Consider the following 13,834-nt stretch of genomic DNA (forward strand, 5'->3'; position numbering starts at 1 on the left):
GAGGTCATGCTTCTCACAGGCTGCTCCCAGTCAAGGATCTCCTGCGGTGGAACAGCAGACACAGCTGAGGGGCAGACTGACAATCTGATTGTTAGAGTCACTGAGCTCCAGAGTCATTGGAGAGCTCAGGTCCTGTGAACTTATGAGCTCTGATGGGCAAAACTTGGCACCCGGAAACACAGATCCAGGGATGAAGGAGTAGAAACAGGAATGCCTCGTCATCTCTCCTGGTGACTCACTGGGAGATTTTTGTGTTCCTGGTTCTCACAACTATGAGCTCTCTACAGGCTTAGAAGTCCTGGTGATAGCGAGGAACTGTAAGTCATGGCTGCCACTAGGACACCTTGGATTTGTGTCCAGGGATCAGTGAGTGAGAAGAGTCACCATCCGGGCAAGCGTTAGCCACCCTGATTGGAAGGAGGAGGAAGGGCTCCTTTTAAACAATGGGAAGGAGAGATTCATGTGGGACCCAGGGATCCACTTGGGTGCTTCTTGGGAACTTCTGCCTCATAGCAGCTATGACTAGACACTCCTTGCAACCCCAGAATAGGAAGCGTATCAGGACCCTTCATGAATGCGGATAAGGTCACACTACCAGGTAAACAACCAGGACCTGCCAGGGTGAGAGCTGAGGGGGAAGGGAACTCAAACCTGAGAGTGGAGGAGGGAGACGACAGATACGAGTTTGGCCCCAAGGTCAGCCACAGCTTTGGGGCTGTAGCTTGTCTCACTAACTTTCTTCTTCTGGGTTTTCTTTAGGGAAGAGGCATACATGGGACCACAGGGGCTGCAACTTGCAACTGTGGGGAGAAGCAGTTACATGGCATGTTATGGATTGAACTGTGTTCCCCAAAATTTCCATGTTGAAGTCCTAACCCAAGCACCTCAGAATGTGACTGTATTTGGAGGCAGGGCCTGTAAAGAGGTGACTAAGGTGAAAAGATGTCATTAGGGTGGGCCCTAGTCCTATAGGACTGGCATCCTTATAGGAAGAGGAGGCGAGGACACAGACACACACAGAAAGAAGGCCATGTGAAGACATAGGGAGAAAGTGGCATCTGTAAGCCTGGGACAGAGGCCTCAGAGGAAACCAACCCTGTGACACCTGGATCTTGGACTTCTAGCCCCTGGAACTGTGAGAAAATGAACTTCTGGTGTTTAAGGCACCCAGGTTACGGAACTTTGTCATGGCAGCCCTAGCAGACTAATACACAAGGGCACAAGGAGTGGACCTTCGTGCCCAGAAAAATGTACCTGTCACTTCTCCAGCTGACCTGCCCTGGCTCCCATGCTCTGAAATCTACCCTGGAACTCTGGGTGGGTGAGGCCAGGCTTCCCACAGGCTGCTCCCAGCCAGGGAAGAGTACAGCAGGGATACTGAGGCAGGCCTATTCCCTAGAGCTCTACATCTTTGGCTCTACATCAGCTTGGCTGAAACTGTACGGCGGCGTCAGACTCTTCCTACCAAACCTTCCTCCCTTCCCTCTCCTGCACAAGGTCCCCAGGCTGCTGCCTGGTCTCCTGGCTCTCCCAACCTCCTCTAGTTCCCTCTTCACTCTCTCTCACAATTTTTTTCCTAAAGACATCTCTTGCGGGTCAATCTGCCCTCTGAGTCTACTTCTTAGAAGACCTGGGCTAATGCGCTCAGTAAGTTTGTCCTCCCTACTTGCACCCATTTCACAGATGAGGAAGATGAGGCCCACTTTATAGAATTCTATTGGAGCCACTTCTCTCTGCCTGTACACACCCATCAAGATAGGAAGCACTTTTACAGGTGGGCTCTGTTTGGTCAAACTGTATTTTACAATTATGACTATGAAAAAAGAGTGTCTTTGAGAATTTACCTTTAGATAGCAAATTCCTATACCCCTTCTCCAATTTACTCACCCCTTGGTCCTTATTTCTAACATTCTATAATGTTTTACTTGTTTTATCTTTATTGTCTGACACATTACTACTGAGGGAATGAGTGAATTGTCTCAAACTGTACCATCCTCACTGCTCACAAAGTCGGATAGCAAAGGTCAGTGAAAATTTCCCCCAACTTGGTATTTATGTTGCTTTATTTTTAAGTGCTTGTTCACTTCTCTGGGAGCACTTCTACATTGGAAGCTCCGTGAGAGCAGATTAGAATGAATGAATGAATGAATGAATGAATGAATGAATGAATGAGTGACCTGGACTCCCCCTGGGTTGTGTCTGGATGGTTTGGGTGGGACTGTGTGAGCCTCGCCCTCCTCATTCTGCTCCTATTGCTAATTGTAGAGCGGTGGTAGCAGCTCAGACTGAAAGGGATCTGGATGACTTCAGTGATGGAGGCAGCAGATTATCCAGGCTGAACTCAAAGTCCCACGCAAATGAAGGTGAGTCAGAACCTAGGTAACAAGCATGTGTTCAGCGGCGCCATCGTCCAGCTCAGCCCTTAGGATGGGATCAGGACATCATTATATTTAAGAAAAAAAAAAAAAAGAAGAAAAATCCTGGAAGGCCTCCCTAGCACACACCACTCAGAGAGGCAGTGCATGAAGCTTCAGCTGATGATTTAAACAGCAGGGCTCTTGTGCTGGGGAAACAGTCCTGGAGGTGGGAGCTGCAGTTGAGGCAAGGCTGGGAAGGAGGGAGGGGAGAGTATCCCCAGAAAGTAGATAGGGGCTCAGACTTGTGGCCTCCGGGTGGGGGCTGGACCCACCTGCTCACCTCAGAGGCTGGCGCGATGAAGGAGACAAAGTGGCCCAGTGCTGCATGTGAGAGTGGTAGCCCCAGGACTGTGTCTGCAGGGGAATCTCTTCCTGTTCCTGCTCTTGCTCAGAGGCATGCGGCTGGGTCAGCGCCTTGTGGAGTCTGTGAAGTTTAGGCCTCTGTCTCAAATATTACTGAACAACCAACTTAGCTTCAGCTGCAGGTGGGTGCTTGGTGACATTTACTTTTTGGTTTTTTGTCTTTTTGAGATGAAGTCTCACTTTGTTGCCCAGGCTGGAGTGCAGTGATACAATCTCAGCTCACTGCAACCTCCGCCACCCGGATTCAAACGATCCTTCTACGTTAGCCTCCCGAGTAGCTGGGATTACAGGCACCCATCACCACGCCTCGCTAATTTTTGTATTTCTAGAAGGGACGGGGTTTCACCACGTCCTCCAGGCTGGTCTTGAACTCCTGACCTCACGCGATCCGCCTGCCTCGGCCTCCCAAAGTGCTGGGACTACACACATGAGGCACCGAGCCCAGTCTGACATTGACTTTTTGAAGTCAAAGTATGACAAGTTTGCAGCATTAGCTTTCAGTGAGATCCCGCAGGACCAAGGTCATATGGAAACTTCTGCCAAAGTAAACTCCTTTTGCCTTCTTCAAATTCTGTACCAAAAAAAAAAAAAGAAAGAAAGAAAGAAAGTTTAATTTCAGGTTAAAAAAATACATGTTATTATTCTTATTATTTTTTAAAGAGACAAGAGTCTCACTGTCTAGCCCAGGCTGGAGTGCAGTGGTGTGATCATAGCTCACTGCAGCCTTGAACTCCTGGGTTCAAGTGATCCTCCTGTCACAGCCTCCTGAATAGCTGGGACTACAGGTGCATGCTGCCATGCCTGGTTAAAAAATTCATGTTAGTGTTGATAGACTTTATACTTAATATTTTTAGATGCGATGATTTAAGAGGCATAAAAAGAACCTTCCTTCCTTCCTTCCTTCCTTCCTTCCTTCCTTCCTTCCTTCCTTCCCTCCCTCCCTCCCTTCTATTGAATGTTTAATAGGTAGGCTATCCAGAGAGAGGCAGAGCCAGTGTGGCCTATCTTCAAGAAGGAAAACATGGAAGGGGCACAGAAGTTAAAGCACTCATTGAAGATTTTTCCAGCTATTATGCGAGTGGTCACCCCAGTTCTGTCCAACGCTGCAGCCACTGGCCATGCCAGGCTCTCGAGCACCTGAAATGTGCCTTGTCATAATCGAGATATGCTGTCGTTGTAACTAACACCCTGGATTTTGAGGATTTAGAGTGAAAAAGGAAGGCAAAATTGCTCATTAGCAATTGTTTTAATATTGACTATATGTTCAAATGCTATTTTGGTTACACTGAGGTAAATAAAATATATTGTTGAAATTAATTTTGTCTGTTACTTTTCTTCGAACATGGCTACTAGAAAATTTAAAATCATGTGCATGACTTGTATCATATTACTATTGGACAGGGCTGGGCTGTACATTTACAGCTTATTTTCGTAATCAATTTTCTTGGAAATTAAGGTATCAACTCTTTATGTATTTTGTCTAGATTCAAAACGCTGTATACAAGAGAGCCTTAAAGAGTTGATAAATCTCGGGCTTTCTGTTGGAAAGCTAGAATTTGTTTTCCCCTGAAGGTAAAACATTAGATAACATCAGGCACATATGTACAAGAATTGAGGATGGAAGCAGGGGGGTGTCAGTCAGATATTAATAATTCCAGAGTGAACGTAGAAAGGCATTCAGCATCTGAAGAAAGGCCTGCAGTGGAAGCAGGAAATCTGAGTTTTAGCGTTGCTTCTGCCACTCAGAAGAAGAGCTGAGAAAAAGTACCACCAGTTACCATGCAAGGTCTGCACACATGGGAGTCCCCAGGACCAAGTCTCCAAGGCCTGGGGGAGGAAGTGCAGATGAGAGCATTTTAATTCCGATTTTATAAGGAAAAACAGAATTTCAATAGAATGCCCCTGAACTCCTTTGAGCATGGAGCTCACCAAGGTTTAGGAAACTTGTTAAAAAAGCAAAGCCAAGACAAAGAATGCCTCATTATTGCGGTAAGACTCCTCCCCTACTGCATAGGATTCACTGGAACATGAATTACAACCTATCAGTTTCACTGCTGTCTCCCCACCAAGAGCCTATGTGTACGGTAAGCCCGTGGAGTACTTATACAAGGTGTGACGAGCAGAAGCGCACAAGATTATGTTGATGGGGTGCCTGGAGGACCCAGAGGCTGAGAGTTAGGGCAGTCTATAGAAGAAACAATCTGTTCTCTCTCCAGTCTCATTTTGGAGTCATTAACCCAGACACCACATTATTTAACCACATGAGATAGTCTTTTGGGTCTGATTTGAAACCTACAAAAATGAGGAAGCCAAGGGTTGAAAATGCAAGGTCATGCTTTAAGCCTGTGTAACATCCAAGGGACTTTCTCCCTGGGAAAGAAAAGAATTGGGCTAGTAAGACTTTCAGATGCTCCAACGTTGAGTTTCCTTTTGTGAAGGATTTAAACCAGATTGTTGCTTTTACTTGAGTTGTGCTGATTATAAATACTTAAATTCCACAACGTAATTTAATTTTCAGTGTGTACGATGTCCAGCAAGGAGAATTCTGTCCAACATTTTTTTCCCTGTCCAACACCTAAAGGCTATTTATACCAAGTCAGGCGGTAACTCCACAACTGCATTTCAGCATATCTCCTGTTTACCTTGTACAGTGGTATAGTAATTTCAAATAATTTATACTAGGTGCTTATCTATTATGCTTTATAAATAAAAACCAAAGACAATTTAGACAAATAACTTACTACGTTTTTTGAATGAAACACCCTGGGATGTGGTGGAATGGAACAACAGAAATAAAAGAGAAAATTTTAAATCTGATGGGAATTTTATCCTGAAATATAGATTTTTAGATAGATTCGAAGCAGAAAGATAATATGTCACACTATCTTTTTTCTTTTGTCACAGCTATTTTTAATCTTGATTGGTTCAGAAGTTGAGGCATCCTGCAATTCTACTGGGTCCAGTAATAGCTGCGTATACAATATATACCCTTCTCTTTGCTGCTACATGTTTGGATGTATGGGGATCTTTTTTTATTTCTTGATCTTTTCTTTAGTTGTCACTTACAACACGTCATGGTCAGACGATCAAGATTTATCCCCTTGGAATTTCTCTTAATAGTTCAGGTGCTGGAGTCAGGCAGTTGAGTTCAAGTCTCACTTGCAAGCTATGTGACCTTGGGCAAGTTCACCAGTCTTTCTAAATCTCATCTGTTAAATAGGAATAATAATGGTGCCAACTCACAGGGCTGGTGAGGATTAAAAGAGATTATTCACATAATGCCCTTAGCCTGGAGTCTGGCACTCAGTAAATTGTGACTGTATTTACCTCTCCTCTGCCAGCCTCACCCTGCCTTCATACAGAGCCGTGCCTCCGGGGTGATCGGAAGCCTCAGCACCAGCATCCCCACAGCCTGCAAGAAATGCAAGTTTTCCATCCCACCTCGGACCCACACAGTCGTCCCTGGGAGATCTATGTTCGGGACAAGTGTCAGAGGCGCCCTACTCTAGATTCTAGCTTCCTTCCACCTCCGAGTGGTTCTGCACACGAGCTCACACTTTGCTCTGGGGTCCTGCCTCACCTCATTCCTAGGAACAGTCCGGCTGGGGGTGTGGAAAGAGATGGAGGTAGATTCTGGGAAAGGGCTGTTGACTCAGTACTTCTGGATGGACCAAGGGCGGGGAGGGTATTTGGCCCATCCCTGCCTCAAGCACAGCCAGCAGAAAGGGGAACTGAAAGGAATTTCTGAGTATGCCTCAAGGAAGCCAGGGGAATTAAGCAAGACCTTGGGGGAGGGGGAAGGGCCTGAATCCCTGAATAAAGGTGAGGCAAGTCGGTTCTAGGATGCAAGCTTCCCAGTAAGGCTGCAACGGGATGCACTGCTCCCGGATCAGCAGTTCTCCCTCCCCCTCACTCCACACCCTTCCGCCAGCCCCAGGGGACAGTGGCTGCACGTCCCAGCTGCACTGCCTGCTTTCCTCTGGGGCTGTACCAGGAAGACACCAGTCCCCACCCATCACTCCTCTGGTCGCCACGTATCTGGGTCATAACCAACAGATCTGCGTATTTGCCTCATGGAAAGTTGTGAGCTCCCTCGGGCCAGGATTTCAGTCATTCCTGCAACCACTATTTACCAAGTACACTGTGGCCAGGCTTCATCTGGGGGCCAGGATAGAACTGAGAATAAGGCAGACGAGGACCACAGCTAGCACCCCTCATCCCGGCTGACTCATCCCACCATCAGGGCTCGACTGGCCCCCTTGCCTCTGCTCTCCCTCCCTAGGCTCCATTCCTCAGAAGTCCCCGGGCAGCATTTAAGAACACAAATCACCTGACTTCACTGTGGGAAATCCTCTCATGGCATGGCTTCCTGTCACAGTAGAATAGAACCCGCGCTCCGACCCGTGACCTGTAGCGCTCAGCACGCTTACTCTAGGAGCTCACAGCCCTCATGTCCTCATGGTGCCAGCAGCTTCCAAACCTGGTCCTGCAACACAGGATCTCTGTGGGCTCCTCATCCTGGGATGCTTTTCCCAGACCTTCCACGTCTAGCTCCTTCCTCCCATTATCTGACTGCTCTGTGGAATGCAACCCCTCCCACCCATCATCACTATCTCCCATTCTGCCTTAGTTTCTTCCTTCGTTCCTTCCTTCTCTTTTTGACAAGGTCTTGCTCTGTTGCCCAGGCTGGAGTTTAGTAGTGCAATCATGCTCACTGCAGCCTCGACCTCCTTTATCCTTGATCCTCCTGCCTCAGCCTCCCAGGTAGCTGGGACCACAGGTGTAAGCCACCAAACCCAGCTAATTTTTGTTGTTGTTTGCTTTTCTGAGAAACGGTCTCACTCTGTCACTCTTTGGGTTCAAGTGATTCTCCCATCTGAGCCTTCCGAGTATCTGGGACTATAGGCACGTGCCACTACGCCCGGCTAATTTTTGTTTTTGTTTTTGTTTTTGTTTTTGTTTGAGACTGAGTCTCACTCTGTCGCCCAGGCTGGAGTGTAGCAGTGCAATCTCCACTCACCGCAGTCTCCACCTTCTGGGTTCAAGCAATTCTCCTGCCTCAGTCTCCCAAGTAGCTGGGATGACAGGCGCACACCAGTACGCCTGGCTAATTTTTGCATTTTTAGTAGAGATGGAGTTTTGCCATGTTGGCCAGTCTGGTCTTGAACTCTTGACCTCAGGTGATCCACCCACCTCGGCCTCTCAAAGTGCTGGGATTATAGGCATGAGCCACCATGCCTGGCCTAATTTTTGTATTCTTTGGTAGAGACAGGGTTTCATCAGGTTGACCAGGCTGGTCTTGAACTCCTGACCTCAAGTGATCCATCTCAGCCTCCCAAAGTGCTGGGATTACAGGCATAAGCCACTGCACCCAGCCAGACTGGCTAATTTTTGTATTTTTTTTTGTAGAGACGGGGTTTCACTATGTTGCCCAGGCTTGTCTTGAACTTCTGGGCTAAGTGATCTGCCAAAGTGTTGGGATTATATGTGTCAACCACCATGACTGGCCTGCCTTAGTTTTCTTAGCAGTATTTATCCCTGCCTGAAATTCTCTTTGATGACTATTGTCTTACATATGTATTTGTTTATTGATTTCTCTCCTTCCCTAGAACTTACAAGTTCCATGGAAGCAGAGACTTGATCGGCTTGTTCTCCACTCTATCTCCAATGCCTAATGGTGGCTGGCACCCACAAGGAGCTCGATAAATATATGTTGAATGAATGAATGGAAAATGGTTGGATTTGGAGTTTATAGAATATCTCGCTAAATTTTGGTCCTGAAGTCTTCTTTCTTTCGCTCCCTCAGTAGAGGCAGAAGCTTTTGAAATGGCCCGCAGGCTGCAAATGTGACTCCTTAGTCCCTAAGATTTGTCAGGATGTCAATGATGGAAACCAAGTGATACTTCCTGGCTCTAGTAGACGTCCTTCAGGATGTCAGAAAATAGATTTAAGGAAAATTTGCTATTGAATATTAGCCTGGAGTCATAAACATTCACTGGTAATTTTCTTACAGTACAGATACTATTTTTTCTTTTTCTTTCTTTTGAGACAGAGTCTCACTCTGTTGCTCAGGCTGGAGTGCAGTGGCACGATCTCGGCTCACTGCAACCTCTGCCTCCTGGGTTCAAGTGATTGTCCTGTGCCTCAGTCTCCCCAGTAGCTGGGATTACAGGTCTGTGCTACCACGCCTGGCTAATTTTTTGTATTTTTAGTAGAGACAGGTTTCGCCATGTTGGCCAGAGCAGGTCTCGAACTCCTGACCTCAGGTGATCAGCCCCCCTTGGCCTCCCAAAGTGCTGGGATTACAGGCGTGAGCCACGCTCCTGGCCCAGATACTACTTTAAAAGGTTTCTACACATTCTTTAAAGGTCAGACAGTAGTACAGGATGGGTTCATTTTAGTTGTTTGTCAGAAAGTACTGAGTGATTTCAGTAGCACAGAACCACTGAAGAAAGCAATGGTTTGGGCAGGTGAGTTTTCCAGTTTAATAAAGCATCAGACTTCTTGACCCTAAAATCAAAATGCAAAGATGAAAGTCTTTTTGAGAGAAGAATTCTTACGGAGTAAAGTGTTGCTATGCACCTACCTTATTATGCTGGCTTTCCTGGAGGGTGGTCTGCAGAGAGAGGAAGGGTCTCTTTCTGAAGCCAGAAAAAAGGAAATGATTCCAGAGACTCTCACGTCTATTTCTGATTTTGACTCTGACAAGCTCTTGTGAGCCCTCCTTTTAATTTTCTCTTCCTTCTTTCCACTTTTCCTCACTGGTGACATGAAAATTTAAAATGTTCCTTCTCTTCACCTGCTGCTTTGAGGTACTAAAGGGAAATTCAAACAAACTTCTCCTATCCTATTTGCAGTTTCTGTCCTAGACAGATGTTCATTTAAACAATCAAATACACTGATGGACCTGCAGGACTGTCCTGTAGGAACGGCTGCCGAGGATCTTACTTCCCGGTTCTGTGCTTAGGAATTTGGTGCATGAGAGGCCAAACCTTGGGAGGGAGGTCAGGAGCGAACTTTTCCATCCCTTCATCCCGAGGGACCCCTGCCTGCCACCTGATGGGCCCAGCTCTCCTGACAGATCAAGATTTTGAATTGAAGGAGAGAGATCCACAAAAACAACATGATCTTCCATATAGAGGCAAAAGCATCTTTTGGAAACACCTCTGTGTTAGTCAGTTAGCCCTGGGCTCTAATTCCAGCTCTGTCCTTATGAGCTGTCACCTTGGGCAGTTCTTTATCTAAGGGATAAAAATTACAAATACTGTCTATGTCTCTTCTCACTGGAATGTGTAGTCCATAAAGACAGGGATTTATTTTATTTATTTATTTTTCGAGATGAAGTTTTGCTCTTGTTGCCCAGGCTGGAGTGCAATGGTGCTGTCTCAGCTCACTACAACCTCTGCCGCCCAGGTTCAAGCAATTCTCCTGCCTCAGCCTCCTGAGTAGCTGGGATTACAGGTGTGCACCACCACGTCTGGTTAGTTTTTGTATTTTTAGTAGAGACAGGGTCTCCCTATATTGGTCAGACCGGTCTTGAACTCCTTACCTCAGATGATCCGCCCTCCTGAGCCTCCCAGGGATTACAGGCGTGAGGCACCACGCCTGACCAAGACAGGGATTTCTATGTTTATGGCTTACGGATGGATTTCCAAAGCCTGGAACAGTGCCTGGGATATGGTAGTGCTTAATACTATTTGCTAAATAAATGAACTTCGAGTTTTCCACTTCCCATTGTTAACTGAGAAGGCTAGTGGCGTAGTAGAAAGAATACCAGTGGCGCTCCAGGAGTGCAGGTACTGGGGCTGTCTTACCCATTTGGAAGGCCCAGCTCACAGCAGGTGTTGTAAATACTAGGTGAAATGAGTAAATTCATCATAGAATTGGGAGACTTGAGTTCTAGAGCAGGGATTTAAAAACTTTTTCTGTAATGGGCCACACAGTAAATATTTTTGGCTTTGCAGGCTGTATACAGTCTCTGTTGAAGCTACGACAATTCTGCCTTTGTAGCATGTAAGCAGTCACAGACAATACATAAAGAAATGGGCATGGTTGTTCTCCAATAACATTTTACAGTTGATTCTTGAACAACAGCAGTTTGAACTGCAGGGGTCCACTTATGTGAACTTTTTTCAACCAAAGGTAGATGGAAAATACAGTATTGGTGGAATGCTAAACCCATGTATAAGGAAGGTTGACTTTTCATATACTCACGTTCTGCAGGGTTGACTGTGGGACTTGAGTGTCTGCAGATTTGGGGCATACGTGGGGGTCCTAGAACCAATTCCCCATGTACACTAACGGACTACTGTACTGAGGAAGGTGCAACACATTGATTATCATTCTTTAGATCTGTTTTCTCATCTCTAAAATGAGTACTTACATGAATTTTAAACACTCTCTCCCATCTATCTATTCTGAAATAAAATATATATACAATGTGGGTAAAACAAGAAAGCGATCCCTCCGCCATCTAGGATAGAAATCAGACAATTGTCCCTTTAATAATTTCATGATAAAGTAAGGGCAACTGAGCATGACCTACCAAAGTTACATCCCAAACTGACCACACTGTCCGAAAACACGTGGTGGCAGATGAAATGGGTCCTTCTGATCAGCTGCCTGGTACAGATGCATAAATGAAAAACAGCAAGAAAGGGCTGCAAGTTACATTTTTTTTTTAAAGACTTCCCTCTTCTCCCCCAAATGCAATCAATTGTTATTTTAATTTTTTTTCTCATTATTTTTAAACTTTCTTCCCTGAAGTTATTTTGTGGGCCATTCCAGCTTGTATCTTATATGAATTTACTGACTCCTTTACTAAAATACACTAGTAACCTTACTTTTTCCCTGTGTACTATCTGTACTTTTGGTTATATTCATGTTAGGTTCACTAAATCCTTTATAGTGCTGTTTATGACAAACCTTATTTTTTTATGTTTTACATTTATGACTCAGCAATCACCAAACCAGCACAATTCTTCCTGATTTTGCAGAACACTTTATGCTTGCCTAATATAAAGATTTTTTACAAGGTGCCATTTTAATGCTTCGTCAAATCTTCAATACAGCCACAGAAGCAAGGAGATGAAATTATTACATCATCAGGAGAGTCCTTCTTTGGCCAAGCAAATCAACCATTTTCTTTGCCATTTCTAGAAGCTTATGAATATTCCAGATTAATTCAAGTTGCCAGTGGCCCGTGTCTCTCTCATGAGGACATCTCCTTTATAAAGAAGACTGAGGGTTCCTGCTTTTCTTGTGCTTCAAAGAGCTTACCTTTCAGGACTTTGTACCTTGTATTAGTGATAATTCTTTCAGTTGTAGCTTGACAAGAAACCTAATCTAAACAAGCTTAATCAAAAAGGTAATTTTTTCAAGCACAGTAGCTCACGCCTGTAATCCCAGCACTTTGGGAGGCAGAGACAGAGGGCTTCAGGCCAGGAGTTTGAGAGTAGCCTGGGAAACAGAGTAAGACCCCTATCTCTTTAAAAAAAAATAAATAAAGAAAAGGGAATTTACTGGCCGTTGTAACCAAGCTTTCCAGGGTAGACTGGGGTGTGGCTTTCGGTATGACTTTACCCAAATCTCAAGTGATAAAACCCAGCCCTGTTGTCTCTTTTTCTCTAGCATCTGCTTCCTACACAACGGGCTCTTCTTTCGCAAGATAATTGCCAATAGATCTCAAGAAGAGGGGCTCCTGGCTTCAAACACTGCATAAAAAGTGAAGATCTTTGGCTCAGCATTTCTAGGCAAAGCCTCATTGCATTTCATGGTCTCTGATTGGACCAAGGGCCTATCCCTGAACCAGTCATGGCAGGGGGCTTATGAGATGCTGATTGGCTTAGACCCAGGTCACGTGCTTTACACCAGAGCCAGTTAACTCACACAAAGTAAACACCTACGGAGAATCCGGGGACGGTTACCAGGGAAAAAGCTGAGATAATGAAGCTGATCAGCCAAAGCAGCTGGTCTTTGCTACTAGCCCCACTGCGTTTTCATAGGGAAACCAGACTAGAGGAAGTGGAGGAACACATAATTTCTAAGGAATCCTACAAATATCATGACACTTCTTGGGGGCAGATTTAGCCAGAAGTAGAAGTTTCCAGCCGGTATATCATCAAAATTACTGAGGCATTTAGGTTTAATAGGTTGAGTCGGGACACACTGAGTGTAATGAATTTTTTTTTTTTTTTTTTTTTTTTTTTTGAGACGGAGTCTCGCTCTGTCACCAGACTGGAGTGCAAGGGCGTGATCTCTGCTCACTGCAAGCTCCGCCTCCAAGGTTCAAAGGATTGTCCTGCCTCAGCCTCCCGAGTAGCTGGGACTGCAGGCGCCCACCACCACACCCAGCTAATATTAGTATATTCAGTGGAGACGGGATTTCAGCATGTTGGCCAGGATGGTTTCGATCTCTTGACCTCGTGATCTGCCCGTCTCGGCCTCCCAAAGTGCTGGGATTACAGGCGTGAGCCACCGCGCCCAGTCTTTATTTTTAAGATGCTTCAGGTGATTCTGAAGATCGGGGAAGTAGGGATCCTGGGATGTACCCCTGCTGTTTTCAGGGCCAGCTCCAGCACAGAGGCCAAGCAGGCCACTTTATTCCCCATTGCTCTGCCTCCTGAGGTCTGGACTAACGGACCGTTCCAGCAGATCTCTCATGGCTCTTCTACCAGCACCTTTTGTTTGTCTGGATAAGCTGTTTACCCCAGAATTCTCTGCCCCCTCCCACTTTTGTGTCCTTGCTCATGCTATTTTCTTCTGAAAGTCCTCCTCTTCTGCCTGTTGAAATCTTAGCCATTCTTGAAATCTCATCTAAAATTCACTCCCTAACCTGGCCAACATGGTGAAACACCATCTCTACTAAAAATACAAAAATTAGCTGGGTGTGATGTCGCGCACCTGTAATCCCAGCTACTGAGGAGGCTGAGGCAGGAGACTTGCTTAAACCCAGGAGGCGGAGGTTGCAGTGAGCCGAGATTGAGCCACTGCACTCCAGTCTGGTGACAGAGTGAGACCCTGTCTCAAAAATAGATAAATAAATAAATAAATAT

The 13,834-nt window shown here is 45.7% G+C and overlaps 1 long non-coding RNA gene across 1 annotated transcript; it reads left to right on the forward strand.

The window, feature by feature from the left end:
* Nucleotides 1–1,869: 1,869 nt before the first annotated feature.
* LOC111548634 lies at nt 1,870–3,995 on the forward strand. The gene is made up of 3 exons (XR_002733484.1): nt 1,870–2,023; nt 2,266–2,363; nt 3,747–3,995. It is a non-coding gene; the product is annotated as an uncharacterized LOC111548634 (long non-coding RNA).
* Nucleotides 3,996–13,834: the final 9,839 nt, after the last annotated feature.

This window comes from Piliocolobus tephrosceles, chromosome 5 (assembly GCF_002776525.5).
Source record: "Piliocolobus tephrosceles isolate RC106 chromosome 5, ASM277652v3, whole genome shotgun sequence".
NCBI classification, from domain to species: Eukaryota; Metazoa; Chordata; class Mammalia; order Primates; family Cercopithecidae; genus Piliocolobus; species Piliocolobus tephrosceles.